The sequence below is a fragment of the Balaenoptera borealis genome (assembly GCF_965194805.1).
Source record: "Balaenoptera borealis genome assembly, chromosome: X".
NCBI classification, from domain to species: domain Eukaryota; kingdom Metazoa; phylum Chordata; class Mammalia; order Artiodactyla; family Balaenopteridae; genus Balaenoptera; species Balaenoptera borealis.
Genome location: NC_138881.1, coordinates 76,616,501 through 76,639,687, shown reverse-complemented (window position 1 = coordinate 76,639,687; position 23,187 = coordinate 76,616,501). Strand labels below are relative to the sequence as shown.

Sequence of the window (23,187 nt, the reverse complement as noted above, 5' to 3'; positions counted from 1 at the left end):
GTTATTTAGTAACGTATTGTTTAACCTCCATGTGTTTGTGTTTTTTACGTTTTTTTCCCTGTAATTTATTTCTAATCTCATAGCGTTGTGGTCAGAAAAGATGCTTGATATGATTTCAATTTTCTTAAATTTACTGAGGCTTGATTTGTGACCCAAGATGTGATCTATCCTGGAGAATGTTCTGTGCGCACTTGAGAAGAACGTGTAATCTGCTGTTTTTGGATGGAATGTCCTATAAATATCAATTAAATCCATCTGGTCTATTGTGTCATTTAACGCTTCTGTTTCCTTATTTATTTTCATTTTGGATGATCTGTCCATTGGTGTAAGTGAGGTGTTATAGTCCCCCACTACTACTGTGTTATTGTCAATTTCCTCTTTTATACCTGTTAGCAGTTGCCTTATGTATTGAGGTGTTCCTATGTTGGGTGCATATATATTTATAATTGTTATATCTTCTTCTTGGATTGATCCCTTGATCATTATGTAGTGTCCTTCCTTGTCTCTTGCACCATGCTTTATTTTAAAGTCTATTTTATCTGATATGAGTATAGCTACTCCAGCTTTCTTTTGATTTCCGTTTGCATGGAATATCTTTTTCCATCCTTTCACTTTCAGTCTGTATGTGTCCCTAGGTCTAAAGTGGGTCTCTTGTAGACAGCATATATACGGGTCTTGTTTTTGTATCCATTCAGCAAGTCTGTGTCTTTTGGCTGGAGCATTTAATCCATTCATGTTTAAGGTAATTATTGATATGTATGTTCCTATGACCATTTTCTTAATTGTTTTGGGTTTGTTTTAGTAGGTCCTTTTCTTCTCTTGTGTTTCCCACTTAGAGAAGTTCCTTAAACATTTGTTGTATAGCTGGTTTGGTGGTGCTGAATTCTCTTAGCTTTTGCTTGTCTGTAAAGCTTTTGATTTCTCCATCAAATCTCAATGAGATCCTTGCCGGGTAGAGTAATCTTGGTTGTAGGTTCTTCCCTTTCATCACTTTAAGTATATCATGCCACTCCCTTCTGGCTTGCAGAGTTTCTGCTGAGAAATCAGCTGTTAACCTTATGGGAGTTCCCTTGTATGTTATTTGTCATTTTTCCCTTGCTGCTTTCAATAATTTTTCTTTGTCTTTAATTTTTGCCACTTTGATTACTATGTGTCTCCGTGTGCTTCTCCTTGGGTTTATCCTGTATGGGACTCTCTGTGCTTCCTGTACTGGGGTGGCTATTTCCTTTCCAATGTTAGGGAAGTTTTCGACTATAATCTCTTCAAATATTTTCTCTGGTCCTTTCTCTCTCTCTTCTCCTTCTGGGACCACTACAATGTTAATGTTGGTGCATTTAATGTTGTCCCAGAGGTCTCTTAGGCTGTCTTCATTTCTTTTCATTCTTTTTTTTTTAGTCTGTTCCGCAGCAGTGAATTCCACCATTCTGTCTTCCAGGTCACTTATCCGTTCTTCTGCCTCAGGTATTCTGCTATTGATTCCTTCTAGTGTAGTTTTCATTTCAGTTATTGTGTTGGTAATCTCTGTTTGTTTGTTCTTTAATTCTTCTAGGTCTTTGTTAATCATTTCTTGCATCTTCTCAATCTTTGCCTCCATTCTTATTCCGCGGTCCTGGATCATCTTCACTATCATTATTCTGAATTCTTTTTCTGGAAGGTTGCCTATCTCCACGTCATTTAGTTGTTTTTCTGGGTTTTTTTCTTGTTCCTTCATCTGGTACATAGCCCTCTGCCTTTTCATCTTGTCTATCTTTCTGTAAATGTGGTTTCTGTTCCACAGGCTGCAGGACTGTAGTTTTTCTTGCTTCTGCTGTCTGCCCTCTGGTGGTTGAGGCTATCTAAGAGGCTTGATGGGAGGCTCTGGAGGTGGGTAGAGCTGACTGTTGCTGTGGCGGTCAGAGCTCCATAAAACTTTAATCCACTTGACTGTTGATGGGTGGGGCTGGGTTCCCTCCCTGTTGGTTGTTTTGCCTGAGGCAACCCAACACTGGAGCCTACCTGGGCTCTTTGGTTGGGCTAATGGCAGACTCTGGGAGGGCTCACACCAAGGAGTACTTCCCAGAACCTCTGCTGCCAGTGTCCTTGTCCCCACAGTGAAACAGAGCCAGCCCCCGCCTCTGCAGGAGACCCCCCAACACCAGCAGGTATATCTGGTCCAGTCTCCCCCAGGGTCACTGCTCCTTCCCCTGGGTCCCGATGCACACACTATTCTGTGTGCGCCCTCCGAGAGTGGGGTCTCTGTTTCCCCCAGTCCTGTCGAAGTCCTGCAATCAATTCCCACTAGGCTTCAAAGTCTGATTCTCTAGGAATTCCTCCTCCCGTTGCCGGACCCCCAGGTTGGGAATCCTGATGTGGGGCTCAGAACGTTCACTCCAGTGGGTGGACTTCTGTGGTATAAGTGCTCGCCAGTCTGTGAGTCACCCACCCAGCAGTTATGGGATTTGATTTTACTCTGATTGTGCCCCTCCTACCATCTCACTGTGGCTTCTCCTCTGTCCTTGAACGTGGGGTATCCTCCTTGGTGAAGTCCAGTGTCTTCCTGTCGATGATTGTCCAGCAGCCAGTTGTGATTCTGGTGCTCTCGCAAGAGGGAGTGAGAGCACATCTTTCTACTGCCTTTATTGTTTTTAAGTAGAATGCTTCCTTGTACTTGATGAATCACTTTTTTTTTCTTGCTGCTTTCAAGATTCTCTCTTTTTCTTGGTCTTTCAATATTTTTATTATAATGTGTAGAGTGTGGATCTATTTAAGTATAGCCTACTTTGTGTTCATTAAGCCTCTTGAATGAGATTAATGTTTTTATATCAAATTTTGGAAGTTTTCTGCCATTCTTTCTTTCAAAATTTTCTCGCCCCTTTTTCCTCTTTCCTTTTTGACTCCTATTACTAGTGTATTGTATTATTTAATGTTGCCCCACTTTTCTCTGAGGCACTGCTCGTTTTTCTTCTTTTTCTGCTTTTTTTTTCTGAATTGCATAATTTTATTGATCTATCTTCTAGTTTGCCCATTCTCTATTTATCATCTAAAATCTGCTGTTGATCTCCTCTGATGAATTTTTCATTTCAGTTATTGTGTTTTTTAACTCCGGAATTTCCATTTAATTTTTTTTTTATAATTTATATCTATTTACTTATATAATCTATTTCATGAGACATTACCATCATAGCTTCCATTTCTTCTTTAAGCATGATTTTCTTTAGTCCTTTGTGCATATTTATAATGGTTGTTGTGAAGTCTTTATTAAGTTCAACATCTGACCATTCTCACAGACAGTTTCAATGGACTCCACTTTCTTTTCTTGTATATAGGTCACACTTTCCTGTTTCTTTACATGACTCATTATTAACTTTTTGTTAAAAACTGGACATTTACATAATATATTGTGGTAATTTTGGATACTGATACCTTTCTTTCTCATTCTTATTATTTGCTTGTTTGTTTAGTGATTGGCTGGATTATTTTAGCAAAATGTATTACCTTTGCAATGAAAAATCTCTGATGGTCCCCATCAGACTGTTCAACTTTGGGTATGCCTACTGTCACTCAGTGATGATTGTGGTTTTAGAACTCTGTGTCTCTGATCATTCTTACATCTCTCTGCTAAACTGTCTTCCTCTTTTGGTTTCACACCCAGCAGTTAAAATTAAGTAATTGCTGATTGCCATATTGTTTTTGACAATGTCTGTTGTATGATCCAATTAATTTTATCTCCCTTTTCAGAAGCAGTTTTTGAAGCCAGATTTTGAGTTCTTCTGGCCCCAGGAAGTCTTTTTAGCTATCTTATTTCCTGCCTTTGTTTGTAAAATTTGTGACCTCATAAAGCTACCAGTCTCTTCTTAATTGTTCAGAATCAAAATCTCCACTGTGTGCAAGAACACCCTTAGGCTTGAAATTCCACATGCTGTGCTCCAAATTAAGTTGGTTCCCTTGAGAAGAGCTTAGAAGGTCATTATTCTATGGCCTGGCTCTCCCATTGGGCAGAATATTTGAACCACTTCTCCAGAACTGGGAGCAGGACACTTACCTGCTTTTCTGAGAGTAACACCCCTGCTTTACAAGCAGGAAATTAGTAAAGTGCTGTAGCTTCTAGTTTTCTTAGGCTGCTTTTTCTGGTGTGAAGTTTTCTCTCTACAAGTGAGCTGGAATGAGGATATTAGGTCCTCAATTTTCTCCTCCTTCTACTCTTGGGATAGAGTCTGCCCTATACATGTTTTCCAGGTTGAAAAAGGGAGCCCTTGACTCGTGGCTGCTTACACTTGTAATTTAGCCTCTGCTACATAGACCTTTTGGGAGAAATGATAAAGAATGATCATGGTTTCCCCTCAGGGAGATACCACAGCCCTTCAATGGGAGCTGAGTAGAGAGTTTCCAGTCCCAGAGGAGTCCCATCTTCTTGGCCATACACCCCTTAATTGGAGCTTTTGTAACACTGAACTGTGTGATAGGAAGTGAGATCAAAGCAAGTGGGTCATGGCTGAGTTGCCACAGACTACTGCTCTTCTTATCAAGACTTAGTAGATATCCTTCAATATATGTTTCTTCATTGGCTGTATACTTTTAGAACAGTTTCCAGAGATTTGAAAGTTTTTGTCTTTTTAATAATTTTTATTAGTATGGCTGATTCTCTGGTAAGAGATTCTTCAGATTCCTCATGCCTCCATTTTCTTCCCCTTTTCTCCTTCTCTTCCCTTTGCTTTTACTATGTCAAAAACTTTACATTTAAAGTGAATTTCCTTAAACACCATATTGTGGAGTTTTGTGTTTCTACTTAACGTGGCAATCTATCTTTTAACTGGTGTACTTAGATCATTCCTGTTTAGAGTAATTATTTATATAGTTGGATCTATATACTATCTTGCTAGCTGTTTTCTATTTAAGGCATTTAGTCTTTCTTTCTGAATATAGTTAAGCATTTTAAGAAATTATTTTACTTAATCCTGTCTCTTGAATTATTATTTAAACTTCTTTGTAAACTTTTTCAATAATTGCTCTATTGACTTACAGTTTACAGTTTTTAAAAACCTGAGTACACCTTCAAATGATATAACACTTCATGAGTACTCTAAAGATTGTATAATAGTTTGTTATCAATTACTCCAATTCCTTGTGACATTGTTGCCATATATTTCAATGTTGCATATGCTAAAACCCCACAAATATTGTTAGTATGAATGCTTTAAACAGTTATATTTTAGAGTAATTAAAATAATATTAAAGTATTACATATTTTATTTTCATTTATTTAATTTCTAGCACTATTCATTTTTATATGTAGATCCAATTTTCCAACCTATATCATATTTACTTTATCTGAAGAATATAATTTAATTAGACATTTTTTGCAGAGGTAGGTCTACTATGAATGATATCCACCAGTTCTTATTTGTCTTAGTTTTGTTTTGTATTTTTCACTTTCATTTTTGAAGGTTATTTTCCTTGGATATAAAATGCAAGTGCATTGGTTTCCTATCACTTATGTAAGAAATTATCATAAACTTAGTGGCTTAAAACAAAACAAATTTATTCTCTTACAATTCTGGATACCAGAAATCTGAAATTAGTCTTACTGACCTAAAGTCAAGGTGTCAGCAGGGCTGTGCTCCTTTCTGGAGGATCAAGAGGTTAGTCTTTTTCCTTGACTTTTCAAGTTACCAGAGGCTGCTCACATTATTTGGTTTATGGTCCCTTCTTCACAACTTCAAAGTCAGCAATAGTGGGTCCTGTCTTTCTCACATTGCTTCTCACTGTTTCTTTCTCTTCCATACCTCTCTTCTACTTTTAATGATTACTTTGGGCCAGTCTGAATAATTCAGGACACTCTTTCTCTATGAAAGTCAGCTGATTAACAAACTTAATTTCATCTGTAACCTTAGTTACCCTTTGACATGTAAAGTGACATTCATAGGTTTCAGGGATTGGGACATGGAAATCTTTTTAGAGCCATTATTCTGCCTACCACAGTCTACCCCCTGGCCCCCAAAGATATATGTCTATCTCATATGCACAGTACGTTCTTTCATGACACAGGCTCCAAAATTTTAAATCAATTATACCATCAACACAAAGTCCAAATTCTCATTTAAATCTTATAAGGTCAATATCTAATTGTAATATCTTGTCTCTAAATCATGTAAAGTAGATATAGGTAGAACTCTGGGTATAATCCATTCTGAGACAAACTTCTTTTCTATCTATGGACTTGTGAAACTAAAAACCAATGTATCTTCTTTCAAAATGCAATGGAGGTACTAGCATAAGTTATCAGTTGTATGCATTCCATTTCAAAAAGGGAGAAAATGGAAGGAAAAAAGAGACACCAGTCCTCAACAATTTTGAAACCCAGAAAGGAAAACTCTATTCAGTGTCAATGCCTGAGAATAATCCTCTATGGCTCATAGTTCTGCTCTCTGATGCACTTCCATTTTATTCTCTCTTGTAGCTTCCATCTCTCTGCTGATATTGCCTATTTGATTTCACATATTGCCTACCTTTTTCAGTAGCACCCCTCATTTTCTCATTGCTCTTATTTTAAAAACATTCTTGTTAGATATATCCAATATTCATGTCATATCCGAGTTTGGTTCTGGATTTTTCTTTATCTTCCCTGATGCTATTATCCTTGTCTTTTGGTAGGAATTATAATTTTTAGTTGAAACCTGGGCTTATTTTTTAGAGCTGTAGATACCAAGGTAAAATTGTGTTGTTCAGAGAAGTTCTAGTATTGCCTTCTGCTAAGCCTTTTATGTGGGGATTTGTTTAATGTAGTCTGGTGTTTGACTGTATTTAAAATGTATTGTTCTTGTGCTTTCCAGAGTTAAACTTTGTTTTTCCTGTGGGGACTACTGACATAAAATTCCTCTAGTGATGCCTTATTTGTATTCCCTCTTGGCTTTTGGCCTTTCCTTTGAACTGCACCCAAGAGATATTCTCTTGCAGTTCTTTTAGCTGTATTCCAGTCTTATTTTTACAAGTCCTATTAGCATTATGGTATGGTACAGATAATGATTCCAAGCATTGGACAACAGATGTTAAACTAAACATGCAAGACTTAAGTAGCACAGAATTAGTGTGTTTATAATATCATGGTGTCAACATACATGGATTTTAGAACATTATATGATATAGTAAAATATTGCTCTGTCTCCAGCTTATCTCAGAATGAAACTGGATTATACTAATTTAAAAACAAAAAAAAAGCTCTGCTTGAAGATAGCTTAACATTATATTTAAGGATATTTTCATATGAATGAATTATAACAAAAATCATTGTGTTTAAAAATATGAGAATAGTGATAAAGTTGTGAAAAGAAGTGACTTGATGTTTAAGGGGTTTTATTTTCTCAGGGTAATGGATAGTATAATAGGAGAGAGCCAAGATAGAACACTAAAAGAAAGATAGGTATCAATACAGTTAAATGTCAACATTGTACACAAAATCAAAATTCCTGTTCACTCTTTTTTATAATTGTCAGTGGGAGAAAAGCAAAAAATAAAAATGAAGGTTCTTGTTTCAGTTATGTGATTTGTGGGAAATATGCTACTGTCATTTCAGCTCTTCCAGGATCTTGCTAAATGGCACAATTCATCCCAAGGCATTTCATTTTTACAAAAAACAATTTAAGCAGGCAAGATAAAAATTTGAAAGTATAAAATAAATTACTTCTATGTTCAACAATTTGTTGAAGCAGTTTCCAGATTCTCCTCAGAATGGCAGCATTTCCATTTGAAAAGTGCTATTTAATTTATTTAATTGGAAGCAGTTCTTTAAAAAACTAATTGACCAAAAGTAGACATATAGCAAACATAAAAACTATTTGTAGCCATTGTAAGACTTGATTCTTTTTTAGAAGTTGAGGGAAATATGAGTGACATTTTTCAAGGAAGCATAGTTGTGACTATCAGAAAAACTTACCTCGGGGCACATGATAAATTTTTCTACCTCAAAGTGATTGTTGTTGTTGTTGTTGTTGTTGTTGTTGTTGCAAGGGTCATGTTATTTAGTATGGGTAAAAATGAAGTTTTGTTTTCTTAATATCCAAAAATTACTATTTCAGGAAAAATACTATTTGAATTGATTAATTTTTGCCTATATTATTTCTTTGATATTCATTAGAATTCTCCTACCTTTTAGAAAATAAAAATAAAGGTGAATTTTGTACTTTTGTTCATCCTTAAATTTTTCGAAATTACTAACAAGATTCAACCTTCCAAGACCTTTATAGAGTACAGTTGCAGCAGTACTCAATATTACTGTAATCCACAGTGAGAAAGAAAAACCTCTAAAAGATGTTAAAGTATTACAAAGGGCCATTTTGACTTTTTCTGTGTGGGTAGCAGCAGTATGACATAGCTCTGTATTGACAGCTATGACAGAATGTGCAATTTTTTACATCGTTATGCAAGAACAAAGATGAGAGAGAAAGATAGATAAAGACAGAGTTATTTCCTGGTTGGTTGGTGATGGAGTTTCAAGCAATGTGAGAGCTAGTTAAGAAAAACCTTATTTTCTACACAAGTCAAAAAGAAAATTATTGAACAATAATTTTCAAAACAATTTTCTAATATGCTAAGAAAAGGGGTACATTTGATAACTGTAAATAAGACCTTAAAAATATTTAGGAGACTATCTAAAATGTTATGAGAGTGGAATAAAAGTGTCAGAGAAAAGTCTCTGGCAACTAATCAGTGTTTCGTTTCCATAGCTATGAGCAGAAAAGCACACAAAAAATATGTTTGGGGGAATCCTTGATGTTTACCTGTCATGTGGTAAAGTGTAGGTCTTTCATGGAATCAGAAAAAAAAGGTGTATTATTAATAAAAAAAAGACCAGACATTGAAAGCAGATACAATGATCAATATAATTACGAAAGATAGGTGAGTTTAACTCAATAGTTAAGATGTAACAGGGAAACTGAGGCCATCAGAGATTACTGTTCTGTACAAAACATAGGGTGAGGTGTGTCTTCTTCCTAATTGTATCAAGTGTCTCCCTGGAACAACAATGTGCAAGGCATGATATGTAATTACAAAGAGACAGAATTATATAGCATAATGGTGCAAAAAAACACCTTATATAAAAAACTAGTACATTGGTTACATGACTTAAGGGAATGTTTATTGCTTTATCAATCTTTAATAATGAGGAAGTAAAATGATGAGGAAATATTGATGTGTAACTTCTATATAATGAATTAAGTTATATGTATACTCAGGTAATTGCCTAGTATGACTTCATATCAGTCATTCTCAAATTTAATGTACACAATTATTACCTAGATAAGTTTACTAAAATGCAGGTATCTGGTACTCAGATCAGAAAATCTACTGCTTCAGTAGGTCTAGGTTAGAGCCTTTTTAACCATCATGCTAGGTAATACTACTGCAAGTAGCTCCCAGGTCATATATTGAGAAACATGGCTGGATACAGTGGACAATAATGTTGGTTAGCTCTTTTCAACTAATTCTTTTTTCCCCATTAGTCCCAAGTTAAGAATGACAATTTTTTTGTTTATTTTACTTTGTTCCTTTTTTTTAGAAGCACATTAATCATGTATCACTAGAAATCATTGTTTATATTTTTCCTTTTTATGCAAAGCAAACTTGATATAAATTGCTAGCCTATAAAATATATTGAACATAGTAAGGCTGTTACAGTTGAAAATAAGTCATGTAAATAAAGGTTGGAGAATTTGTGGTTATTTCTATGTTTTCAATATCCAGAATAATAGCACATTTACCTAGTTCAGTATATTATGCAAGTCTAATTGTTCAGCCCCATTTTACATAAACACATAATTAAAACATTGGAAGAAAGAAAGCTAGGAATATTAATTCTTAAAATGTAGCTCACATTTTGAAAATTTTGATTAACAATATACTCTTTTTTAAATTTTTATTGCAGTATAGTTGATTTACAATGTTGTGTTACTTTCTGCTGTACAGCAAAGTGAGTCAGCTATACATATAAATATATCCACTCTTTTTAAGATTCTTTTCCCATATAGGTCATTATAGAATATTGAATAGAGTTCCCTGTGCTATACAGTAGGTCCTTATTACTTATCTGTTTTATATAGAGTAGCATGTATATGTCAATCCCAATCTCCCATTTTATCCCCTGGTAACCATAAGATTGTTTTCTACATTTGTGACTTTGTTTCTGTTTTGTAAATCAGTTCATTTGTACCCTTTTTTTAGATTCAACGTATAAGCAATATCATACGGTATTTGTCCTTCTCTGTCTGTCCACATATAAGTGATGTCATACAATATTTGTCCTTCTCTGTCTGACTTACTTCATTCAGTATGACAATCTCTAGGTCCATCCATGTTGCTGCAAATGGCATTATGTCATTCTTTTTAATGCTGAGTAATATTCCATTGTATATTTGTACCACATCTTCTTTATCCGTTCTTTGGTTGATGGACATTTAGGTTGCTTCCATGTCCTGGCTATTGTAAATAGTGCTTCAGTGAACATTGAGGTGCATGTATCTTTTTGAATTATGGTTTTCTCTGGATATGTGCCCAGGAGTGGGATTGTAGGATCATATGGTAGTTCTATTTTTAGTTTTTTAAGGAGCCTCCATACTCTTTTCCATAGTGGTTGTACCAATCTGCATTCCCACCGACAGTGTAGAAGGGTTCCCTTTTCTCCACACCCTCTTCAGCGTTTATTGTTTGTAGATTTTCTGATGATGGCCGGTGTGATGTAATACCTCACTGTAGTTTTGATAACTATCCATTGTATGTGATGACCTATCCAAAAATCTTAATTTACCATGATAATTTTGCACAGTCTGAAAACAAAAGCCCCACTAAAATGAATCTATATCTTATGCATGCATTATGCTTCCATTGTCAGTGTGGCTTGTCACTATTACAAAAGAAAGGACTTAATTTTTCATGATGTGCCTCTTAAAAAGACTCTATCAGCTACTTCTTACTATCAGTTGATCTTCTCATTATCTTCTACTTAATTACTTAAAAATTATTAAGGTAAATTTCTTAAATACTAATATTAATCCAAATATTTCAGATGACCAAGGGTCTACTTTGTCTTTTTTCAGGGTGGGATTAACATTTTTAGTTTTTCAGTACTCAGAGAATAACTCTGTTCTCTGTGGTATCACAAAACAATGGCAAATTCCAGGATGACAGTTTATATTTTATTAAATGCCTCAGTGGGTTGTAGTCATGTCCTACTGATTTGAATATTTATATTCTATCATGTGCTTTGTTTACTGGCCTGATATATCCTTCAAATATTTTGTAGAGTAAATATATTACTTTTTCCTTCCTTATAATTTCCCCTCTTTTATGCATCTCCGTAAATATCAATGTGGCTCATACAGTATGCATTAGACATTGTAGAAGCAATTTAAGTGGCGTCAAAAGATTCTACTCCTTAGAAGTTAAATGAGGATATATATATATATTATATATATATATATATATATAATATATATATTATATATATATATATATAATCTGTAGGTAACCAGTGATAACTCCATTTCCAATACAAAAAATAAAATTAATTTTATGATTTTTCTCTTTCTGTATTGGTAAAGAACTCCTTTCTCCCACAATGAGAAACTTAGCTAAAATTCACGAAAATATATTTAGTTATTTCTTCAGTCCTCTAGTGTACAAAACGTAGTTTCAGAATTGCTATCCCATGCCTCAGAAACCTAGCTATTATAGTTAAATTATTTGCTCAGAGTTCTTTTATCTTAGGGAATATAATATAAATAATATATTTAACTATTATTTGGGTTAGTTAACTATTTTTAAATGTTTCATTTTGAATAAAAAGTGTCATAAAACTTTTGAGAAATTTAAGTCTTACCTGTAATTCAAATCTCAGCAAAATGCTTTAGTAGAGACACAAAATATATAGTTTTACATAATTATAACACATTTATGACTTTAAAATATTTTTAAATAACTTTGAGAAATGTAAAATTGTTGTTATAGGTTAAATTGTTTCTTCCAAAAAATGTGTTGAAGTTATAACCTCTAGCATCTTAGAATTTTACCTTATTTGGAAGCAGGGTTATTACAAATATAATTAGCTAAGATTAGGTCATAGTGGAGTAGGGTAGGCACTTAATCCAATATTATTGCTATCCTTATAAGAAGGGAAGAAATACAGAGAAACAGACACATAATGGGAGAATGGCATTTTAAGACAGAGGCAGAGACTGAAGTGCTGCAGCTCCAAGCCAAGTAACACCAAGGATTGCCAGCAACTACCAGAAGCTAGGAAGTGGAAATGAAGGATTCTTCCCTACAGGCTACAGAGGGAGCACGGTCCTACCAACACCTTGATTTTAGAATTCTAGCCTCCAGAACTGTGGAACAATAAAACTTTTGTTGTTTAAAGCAAAAAAAAAAAAAATTGAATACCTATTTCAGTACAGGGAAAGAGGAATGCTGATGTAACAAATACCTAAAAATGTGGAAGTTGACTTGGAACTGGATAATAGGTAGAAGCTGCCACAGTTTAGAAGAACTTGATAAAGGAAATTTAGATTGCCTTGAAGAAATTTTTGATAAAAATATGGATGTTAAAGTCATTTCTGTTGAGGGCTCCAAAAAAATAGAGATGAGATATAGAGAAAACATCTATCACATTAGAGAATACATATATCATCATGAACAGAGTGTTGCTACAAATATGAATGATAAAGATGTTTCCAGTGAAGTTTTAGAAATGAGGAATATGTTATTGCATGCTAGAGGAAAGGTGATTCTTGTTATAAAGTGGCAGAAAAATTGTCTAAAAGTAGAACTTGTAAGTGATGAAATTGAACATTTAACTGTGGAGAATCTCAAGCAAAATATGGAAGGTGTGGTCTGTTTTCTCCTTGCTGCTTGCTATAGACTAAATTTCATGCCCCTCAAATTCATATATTTTAGCCTGAATCCCCAGTGTAATGGTATTTGGAGATTGAGACTTTGGGAGATAATTAGATGTAATTGAAGTCTTGAGAATGAAGCTCTCATGATGGGATTGGTACATTTATACGAAGAGGAAGAGACACCAGCGATCTGTCTCCACCATGTGAAGACACAGTGAGAAGGCAGCCATCTGCAAGCCAGGAAGAGAGCTCTCATAAGAAACTGAATTAGCCAAAATCTTGATCTTGAACTTCTAGCAACCAGAACTACGAAGAAATAATTTTTGTTGTTTAAGCCAACCATTCTGTGGTATTTTGTTATGGCAGCTTGAGCTAAGACAGTTCTTATAGTAAAATGTGAGAGAAAAGATACAAATTGTGAAAAGAGCTACTGAGCAAAAATGAACCAGCATATTATGATTTGGAAAAGTCTCAGCCTATCCGGATAGCAGGTTCTGGAAATAGGTCCAAATGTATGGGTGGAAAACCATGTCAGGAGCTCAGCTGATTTTGAGAGAGCTGGGATGCCACGTGTCTGGGTAGCCAATTAAGACAACAAGCCAAAATATAAGTAACATTCAAGCATTTACTAACTTAATGTAATAACATAAGCAAGAAGCTAAACCAGAGAAATCACAGACTCTCTCTTATTACATTTTTTTCCATGGAATAGTCACGAGATGGGGGTCAGATGTAGTATCACAAATGTGAGGGTCATCTCACTCCTGAATTAGCCCCAAACAAAAGGATCCTGCAGTTTTGTGGACCCAGGGGCCGGAGAGGGAGAAAATTGTAAAAGGTAAGGGTACAGAGTTCTGAGTTAGTAGGGTAAGTGTCTATAAAATTTCCCTCACCTCTGATAAGGAGATCTCAGCAGAGGCACCTGAGGAAGTCCTCTGCATTAACTCCAGTAAAAAGGCCTCTGAATGATGGTGCCTGTATTAGGAATATAGATCTACATAAGAACATGGCTGGCTTTGGGGTGGTGGTGGTAATACTGAGTCTTTGACTGCAATCTATTCAGAAACTGCAATGCATTGGCTGTGCACCAACTCTAGTGCAGGGAGAGCAGTTTTCTGCTATGAGGTTTGCCAAATAAGGTATCTGTAATTGCCTATAATTTGAACATGAAAAATCACATATAGGTTTTTGGTCAGGAGTCAGACTCCTTGGCCCACATATTAAAAATCACCCCCTGTATTAGTGTGGTTTCCCAGAAAATCAAAACCAAGAAGATAGATAGATAAAGATTAGGTTAATAATAAGGGATTTTCTCACACAGTTATGGAGGCTGAGAAGTCCCAATATCTGCAGTTGGCAAGATGGACCCAGAAAAGCCCATGATATAATTCTATTCTAAATCCAAAGGCCTGAGATTTAGAAGAGTCAATGTTGTAAATCCCATTCTGAGACCAAATGTAGAAGTAGACTGATGTCCTTGCTCAAACACAAGCAGAGAGAGCAAATTACTGTGTCTTTTTGTCCTATTCAGGCCTTCAGTGAATTGAATGAGGCTCACTCACATTGGGGAAGGCAATCTGTTTTGCTCAATCTACTTATTCAAATGTAAATCTCAACCAGTTTAACTGGTTAATCTCAACCCTCACTGATGAAGACACAATAATGTTTAACCAAATATCTGGGCACTCTGTGGCCCAGTCAAGTTAACAATAAAATTAACCATCACAAGTTCACCCCTTGTTAACTTGATATTTAGTCACATCTCCTTAAACCATACTTAATCTTCAAATAAAGGCAATAACAAGGTCATAACTTCACCTAGCATGTCAGAACTGTCTTGCATACAACCAAAGCTACAAAACCCCAATCCACAGAAAAGGAAGTAAATTCCTTGACTTATGTTTGTTTTTATCCTTAATATCCCATAACTTAAAGACAATGATATAAAATTAACAATACATAACACTATGATATATGATCTTATGTTACATGATAAGGAAATAAGAGAGTGAAGAAAACAAAGATATTTTAATAAAAATGTATTCTGAAGTAAATAATGAAGAAATATTTATGACAACTACAGTCCTTATTTCTTTAACTGGTCACATGGTCATAGGTGGTATTTGTAACTACTTTCTTCTACTATGTTTTGTATTTGCTTTTAGCAAGCACCTCAGCTGGTCATGGTTCTTTACCTAGTGGAGTGACAGAAATCTTAATTTCTGAAGGGTCTGAGCTATTACTTGTCTACTTAGATTGGTATATTTTAGTTTCCCATTGACCTTAATCACAGGGCATAGTAATACTAAGACACACTCTAACAAAACTCCTGTATTCCAGACATATTCTTCCTTACCTCCATTGTAGAGTAACATTTCAATATCCGCTTGGTTGTTAGGATTAATCACCCAAGCCAACACAAAAACTCCCTTCTTTGATTGTTGATTCCGAGGCATGAGAAATTCAAAGTGGCTAGGAGTCAGTCTTCACATTCGTTTTAAATAAATAGTTGTTGTGTCACCTTGTGGAAACATTTCTACCTTTGGAACTAAGACCTCTAGGCCAGCAGAACATAAGGTCACAGGGACAGGAAGAAACAATTTTGCTAGTGGAACACTAAGGGTAACAGTGAGTGGTAACACTCCCATTTCCACCCCTTGCCATGGTTCCTGGACCCATGAATCCTAGCAAAGAGAGAAATAGCACCTGATATTGGAAGCTGATTCAGAGCATATTTTACAGCCTTTTGGAGAAATTTGCCCCAGCCTGGCAAGGTATGGACATTTTACTGGCTCTGTAACTGAATCTTCAAAAGGTTATTCCATCATTCTATCAAACCAATGATTCAGGGTGGTGGGGAATAAGACCAGTGAATTTCATGAGTCTTGGCCTATTACCACACATTTATTTTATTTTATTTTATTTTTTTTGCTGTGAAGTGAGTTCCTTGATCAGAGCAATGTGTGGAATAACATGATGGTGGATTAGCCATTTCGTAAATCCACAGATGGGAGTTTTTACAGAAGCATTAAACACAATGAAGGCAAATCCATATGTAGAGTAAAACTCTATTCTAGTAAGAACAAAATGCTGCCCCTTCCATAGTGGAAGTGGTCTAATGCAATCAATCTGCCACCAGGTAGTTGACTGATCACCCCAGAGAGTGGTACCATATCAAGGACTCAGTGGTGGTTTTTGCTGTTGGCAGATTGGGCACTCAGCAGTGGCTGTGGTCAGATCAGCCTTGCTGAGTGGAAGTCCATGGTGCTGAGCCCATGCATAAATAAAATTCTCTTCTGCTGAGGTTACCCTTTGGTGAGCATTCACATGGGACACAAATATCTTCACATTTTTGCCCATAAAGTCTATCTTATCTAATTTTCTTGTCAGCAATTTTTTCAGTAATATTTCTTCCAAGTCTCTGACCATTCAACCAAAACATTAACCACAGCCTTTAAATCAGTATATAATCAAACGTATGGCCATTTATCCTTCTAAGCAAAGTGCATAACCAGGTGCACTGCTTGAAGTTCTGCCTACTGGAAATATTTCCCATTACCACTGTCCTTCAGGAATGTCCCAGAAAGGGCTTTAGTGATTCAGCTATCCACTTTTGGGTAGTATCTGCATATCAGGTTAATCAGGCCTGAGTCTTTTTTTCCTCTGTCAACCAATTGTACAAAACTCTCCTTGAGACCTTAAGTGCAGGCTGAGTGAGAGAAGGCAAAGACATAGTAATAAGGAAAATTGGCATTTGAGACTCTTCTTCCTGTAACTGACTTGTGCCCTCAAGGCCTGCTTGGGCCCAATCCTGTATATACCACTTCCATTTAATGATGGATTGGTACTATGTATGCTTTCCTTTATGGTTTGCTGGGTCAGACAACATCCATTTCTTGATGGACAGCTTAGGTTGCATGGTAACTTGGTGGCCTGCAGTTAAGCAGTCTGCTTTGGGTCTTTGTTGCCACTCGTGTGCTTTCTCTAGTTGCGGCGAGCAGGGGTTACTCCTCATTGCGGTGCGTGGGCTTCTCATTGCGGTGGCTTCTCTTGTTGTGGAGCACGGGCTCTAGGTATGTGTGCTTCAGTAGTTGTGGTGCACATACTCAGTAGTTGTGGCACATGGGCTTAGTTGCTCTGCGGCATGTGGGATCTTCCCAGACCAGGGATTGAACCAGTGTCCCCTGCATTGGCAGGTGGATTCTTAACCACTGTACCACCAGGGAAGTCCCTATTTACCTTCCTTTTTAAAGGCTTTTTAAAAACATTTCTTTGCTTACATTCTCTTTACTTTAATCACCCATCTGCTTTTTTTTTTCTTTTTTTCTACTAGAGCTCAACATAATAATCATAGTTATTTTAAATCCTTGCCAGGTAATTCCAACACTTGCGTCATATGCAAGCCTGTTTCTGGTGATTGCTTTGTCTCTTCAGACTGCATTTTTCTTGTCCCTGTAATTTCTTTGTTCGAAGCCAGATATTTTATGCTATAATCATAATTATGATAAATAGGCCTTTAATAAAATATCTATGTTAATCTGACTAGGAGTTGGGCTGCATTTAATATTTTTTTGTATTTTTTTGTTCTGTAAATGTAAGGACCAGATGTTTTGAACTTCTCCAGTGTCCTTATTTTTGTTTTCCCTCTTAGATTTAGGGCTTCCCTAGGTAGTACTATTCAGATTCTGTCTTGAATTTCTTTTAGTGGCAATCAATTGTTATATACCATAGCTTCCTTGATATTGTGGTAAGATGTGACAAAGATTCTTTGCTTGACAAAACTTTAGTCCTGAACTTTCTCCTAGGCCCACCTGAGTACGTTTTTGTAAAATCCAATTTTAGCAAGAACCCTGCTAAGTTAGTTTAACCAGAACTTCCCACCCTTGATATCTGATTAGGTCCCTCATCCTTCACCATTCTCCAAGTGATGTCTGATCACCCTGGCCTGTCTTCAGCAAGAATCATTTTAGGTCAGTTTAGTCAGAGCCACCCTTAGCCTTGACAATTCCTCTGTTAAAAAGAAAAACCATAGGCCCTAAATGGCATTCTTTGTGTTAAAGTCCCTGATACCAAACCTAGATTTAATGCCTAACCTACTTGCAGTTGTTGTTTTTATTCCCTTAGACCTTTTCATTTTAATTTTTATTGGAGTATAGTTGATTTACAATGTTGTGTTACTTTCTGCTGTACAGCAAACTGAGTCAGTTATGCATATACATATATCCACCCTTTTTTAGATTCTTTTCCCATATAAGTCATTATAGAATATTGAATAGGGTGCCCTGTGCTATACAGTAGGTCCTTATTAATTATCTGTTTTATATAGAGTAGCATGTATATGTCAATCCCAATCTCCCAATGTATCCCCTGGTAACCATAAGATTGTTTTCTACACCTGTGACTTTGTTTCTGTTTTGTAAATCAGTTCATTTGTACCATTTTTTTAGGTTCCACATATAAGTGATATCATACAATATTTGTCCTTTTGTGTTTGACTTACTTCACTCAGTATGACAATCTCTAGGTCCCTCCATGTTGCTGCAAATGGCATTATTTCATTTTTTTATGGCAGAATAATATTCCATTGTGTATATGTACCACATCTTCTTTATCTATTCCTCTGTTGATGGATATTTAAGTTGCTTCCATGTCCTGGCTATTGTGCATGTATCTTTTCAAATTATGGTTTCCTCCGGATATATGCCCAGGAGTGGGATTGCTGGATCATATGGTAGCTCTATTTTTAGCTTTTTAAGGAAACTCCATATGTTCTCCACAGTGGCTGTTTCAGTTTACATTCCCAGCAACAGTGTAAGAGGGTTCCCTTTTCTCCACACCCTCTCCAGCATTTATTGCTTGTAGATTTTTTGAGGAGGGCCATTCAAACCAGTGTAAGGCAATACCAGTCCCTCCTACCAGGAAGCCTGCACAAGTCCCTGGACCAACTTCACCCACCAGGGGGCAGACACCACAAGCAAGAGGAAATACGATCCTGCAGCCTGTGGAAAGGAGACCACAAACACAGAAAGTTATACAAAATGTGATGACTGAGAAATATATTGTAAACGAAGGAACAATATAAAAATCCACAAGAACAAATAAAAAAAGAGGAGATAGTTAATTGCAGTTTTGACCTTCACCAGAAAGGTAATCTTTTTCAACCAGTTTGGAATTTTCTAGTCAGTGCCAATGAGGTCATCTGCCATGTAGACCCTCTCCATCCCCCAGAAAAAGAGATAATCTATATGATAAAATGCTTGACATTTTCTTTCCCCAACAAAAGATGTCCTGGCTTAAAATTAATCTTTTTTTTTTTTTTTTTTTTGCTAATAGCTTCCTTGACCCACCCTTCTTCCATAAAAACCTTCCATTTTGTACAAACCCACAGAGCACCATTCTAGTTGCTAGATGGGATGCTGCCCTATTCATGAATCAACTATTAAAGCCATTTGGATCCTTATATTTATTTGAATGAATTTTGTTTTTTAACACCTCTTAGAAATTTTCCATCCACTGTCCCCTACCATGCTCCTTGGCTATAAATTCCCATTTGTTCATTCTGTATTTGTAGTTGAGTGAAACCTCTCTCCCCTATGGTAAAATCCCATTGCAGTTGTTCCTATGCCTATAGTGATGGTCTGAATAAAATCTGTCTTGCCATTTTTAACAAAAGCAATATATTTTTTAATAGATATGGGAGAGGCAGAATGATTAATCTCAGCCTTTTAGTAGGCCTATATCTCAGGGCTGTGCCTATATCAAGTGTTTCAGTCCTTCCTACAGTGATTTTGCTTTTCCCCCCCAAACAGCTTTAGTCCTGCCAGATCAGGAATTAGGCACTCTGCTCTGGGAAAAACTGTCAAAACAGGTCTTCAGATAGTTAATATTTTCAGGAGAAAATTTTATGAACACAATTTCCTACATCTTCTCATACCTAGAAAAGCACTAAAATCATTAATAGAGACATCTGTTTCTTGTGACTAGCAGCAACGTTCTACTGAGATGTGTACTTGATTGCATGTACCTCTTTCACCAAAATCATATATATATATATATATATATATATATATGTTTCATATATATATATATATATATATATATATATATATATATATATATATATATATATACTGACCTCCCCTTCTACCTTTTTGGAGCAGTTCCTCAGAGCTATCTGAGAGGCTGTCTCCTGGGCTATAGTCCTCAGTAAGACACCAAATAAACCTGAACTTACAGCTCTCAGATTGTGCTTTTATTTTTTTTTTAGTTGACAGTTTGGGCAGCCAATGAAGAGACCCAGAGCAGACTTTTTTCCTTTGTCTGAACTCTATGAGGATCTGGAGCCTTGGCACCAGCAGAAGCCTCTTGTGCCTGTCCACTTCCTTGGAGAGTCCAGACATATTTAGGTGAGTCTCTTCTGGTTCTTGGATCTCCTGATTATTGGTTGATGATCCTGAGTTTTATTTGGTGGTGTATAACAGGTACCTGGTTTCCCAGTTGAAAGACACTGGGATTTGCTCAGTTGAAAGACACTGAGCTGTCTGGGCTCAGTGGCTAGGTAGGAGGCTGACCTGCTATCTTTCTTCAATTAAGCTACTTTAACGGAAGTTGTTGAAATAAAAGTGAAGATATTACACTTGAGAGCTTTGCTCCAAAGAAGAGGGACATGACTCCTCCTAGTCAGTTATGGCTTTCTCAGGCAACTGAGACATTTCCTGGGGTGGTGGAGGCAGAGAGTCCTCATACAAGTGATCCCCAAAGGAAATCCGCTCATAAATTAAAAGATTTACTTGTCTGGGGATATTGCATAAGAATTGGCTACTCAGTGATCTGAGCAGCCATGGTGGTCTTAGACAGCCTGAGGGAGAAGCTGAGACATGTACGAGAGATGAAAGAACACTAGGGTGATATCTAGAGAAGTTACGCTCACAAGCAGCACACCAACTTAGCACATGATATCATTAGTAAATTTAATTCCCAACAAATTCAACTTTAAAATGGGAAATAGAGTCCCTCAAACAGAAAAATGAGGGGTGTCAGAAAGCCAGCCTCTGACTAACACCCCAGGCAGGTTTATGTATATACCAAACTTAAAATACAAATATTTAATTGGAAATTAAAGGGAAATCTTGCCCTGAAAATGGTCAAGATGGGGCTCTTTTATTGTGTATGCAGTTAAGATGGAGAAAGCCAGCTTGATAAATATTTTTTTCAGAATTCTGACCCTGAGGGAAAAAGTCCTAGGAGAACTTGCTTTTCTCTCCCTGTGCCTTGAGATGTAAATGTTCTACCAGGACTCTCAGGAGCACTCATCTTACCTAGACCATCTCTAATTCCCAAAACTGACAGAAAAAAAAAAGGGGGAGGGGAAGAGGCCTTTTTAAATTTAACTTATTCCAACTGTTATTTATAAACTAGTGAGTTTTAAAATGAAGCTATGAGATCTCTGGTTGTGTCTATCTATATGTCTATGTGGGCAACATAAATATATGTCTTTACATTTGAATGGTATTATCAAAATTAATTTGTAAATGAGCTCTACTTAATTGGCTTAAAGAAAATTAAGCACTTATATAAACTCTCAGAAATATAAAAGAAACTAACCCAAATGAATTTCCGGTTCACATGAACTGGAAAATATTCAGTATTAAATTAATATTTGGTAATAAAGTTAGTTTGTTGGCTTAATTAATACAGACATGTCTTTAGAGTCATCAACATTAAGTATAATACTTTTAATGTACCTAGGTTTGCTAGAAATCAAGTAAGCTCTTATATCTATTTGCAAGAAAAATAACTTTGCAAGATGAAATGTTTATAAGTAAATTAATTGTAAATGAGGTAAGAACATTTAGGTAAACTCTTTAGGATTAATTTTGTTTTAGGAATATATATTTAAAAATAGTCTCTTCATATTTTGGTAACTTGAAACTTAAGAATTTTGCTAAATTAAGTTAAATGATGGAAGTTTATTAAATATCTAGGTCATTCCCAAATAAAATAAGATACTGGAACATTACTTACTGAATATTGGCATCCTTTTACAGAGAAACTAACAATATTTAGGACTATTAAATATGTTTGGTGGCACAAGGAAACATTTTCTATAAGAAAGCACATTTTTAAAAGAAATTATTATTAGTATTTATAAGCTTGCCAATCTACTAGAGAATGCTAATGTAAAAGACAGTTCATAATTGCTTACTTCTTAGTTTTTACTAGAAATTAAGGTTTTTAGAGTTGAGAATTCCAATTTAAATATAAAATTAAAGCTACTAGAAATAATAAAGGAAACATTTCAGTATACAAGGAAAGTAGGATGCGTGTTTTCAGTAAAAGAAGGTATGAGGAATAAAAATGCATTTTGATAATGGAAAAAAAAGTAATTTGCCCTAAAGCTGATTATTTCTAAACAGGAAAGAAAATAAGGGAACAAATAATATGGATATAGAAAGTTGTAAAAGGTTCCTGGGAAAGAAAAACAAATCTTTAGAATGGTATTCTATGTGTGGTCAGAATGAAGATTAGAATAAATTTAACTGAACTTTAATATTAAAGGTAGCATGGAACAAACCTGAATTTGGTTTCTCTTTCTTTTAAGAGGACAATATTTTCTTAAAATATTGATCTGCTTTTGATAATAGGCTATAAAGTTTCTTTTCTTTTAACTGGTAATGTGTTATAACTCTCCATATTTGTTTTTGAAATATTTGATTGTCACTTTGGTTAAGTGAATAAGTATTGTTTCACAGTGACCTAAGATCCTATGTGACCAAGTGTTTTAAAGCCTTTTTTATTATTTTTGACAAACTTCCCAAGTCAAATTCTAATGAAGTTCTTTTGAGCTCTAACTAACTTTGTGATGCTTCAAAGGGCCCCTGAAACATCCCAAAGACAGATATTAAACAAATTAGGTTAATTTGGTATGTTAACTTAAATGGGAAGTATTGTCAAATGAGTAATAAGTGTTCTTAGGTTATATTGTATGGGTAAATATTATTAATATAAATATTCTAGAAATTATATGGAATTCCTAAAAATCTGGTATGTCCTGGTAAAATGTTATCTGTCATAATTCTAGTTATTATCTTAAAATGTTGGGGCTTCCCTGGTGGCGCAGTGGTTGGGAATCCGCCTGCCAGTGCAGGGGACACGGGTTCGAGCCCTGGTCTGGGAGGATCCCACATGCCGTGGAGCAACTAGGCCCGTGAGCCACAATTACTGAGCCTGCGCATCTGGAGCCTGTGCTCCGCAACAAGAGAGGCCGCGACAGTGAGAGGCCCGCGTACCGCGATGAAGAGTGGCCCCCACTTGCCGCAACTAG

The 23,187-nt window shown here is 35.8% G+C and overlaps 1 protein-coding gene and 1 long non-coding RNA gene across 2 annotated transcripts in view; both read left to right on the top strand.

Moving 5' to 3' along the window:
• Window positions 1–23,187, top strand: part of LOC309620697 (tigger transposable element-derived protein 1-like) — a 794,894-nt gene that overhangs the window by 246,709 nt on the left and 524,998 nt on the right. The window lies entirely within an intron of this gene.
• Window positions 1,388–23,187, top strand: part of LOC309620839 — a 415,852-nt gene continuing 394,052 nt past the window's right edge. The window contains exon 1 of the long non-coding RNA XR_014239687.1: window positions 1,388–1,680. This is a non-coding gene — a long non-coding RNA (uncharacterized lncRNA). The remainder of the gene's footprint in view (window positions 1,681–23,187) is intronic.